We start from the raw sequence: 411 nt of genomic DNA, 5'->3' as shown, positions 1-411 counted from the left end.
TCCCCTTCGAGGTCTTTGGAAACCCGTCCAGCTGACTCAGCTCGGGGTCTCACGGACCACGAGTGACAGCCATGCAGAACTGTGGTCCCTAATGTGCTCCTGGACACGTCACTGGCCCTCCCGGCCTCAACTGTCCCATCTGCATAGTGGACAGGGAAGGAGGCTTCGCTGGGACTCCGCCTCCCCATCAGGTACTTGGGCTGGATCTGGTAGAGACCGTAGACTAAATTACCACGTGGACAGGGGTGAGTCCTCTTGGAAACTCAAGTGGAACGAACAGTCCGGTGCCTCCCACACGTAAAGCAGGGGAAGCCATGGCGGGTCTCCTGGAACTTTGCTCCAAGTATGCGCTTCCCTGCGGGCCCTGGGGGCCAGGCCGAGCAGCAGCTGGGGGCGGGTGCCCTGTGGGGG

The sequence above is a fragment of the Herpailurus yagouaroundi genome, unplaced genomic scaffold, assembly GCF_014898765.1.
Source record: "Herpailurus yagouaroundi ecotype Mexico unplaced genomic scaffold, PumYag 207, whole genome shotgun sequence".
NCBI classification, from domain to species: domain Eukaryota; kingdom Metazoa; phylum Chordata; class Mammalia; order Carnivora; family Felidae; genus Herpailurus; species Herpailurus yagouaroundi.
This window is presented reverse-complemented; position numbering follows the sequence as displayed.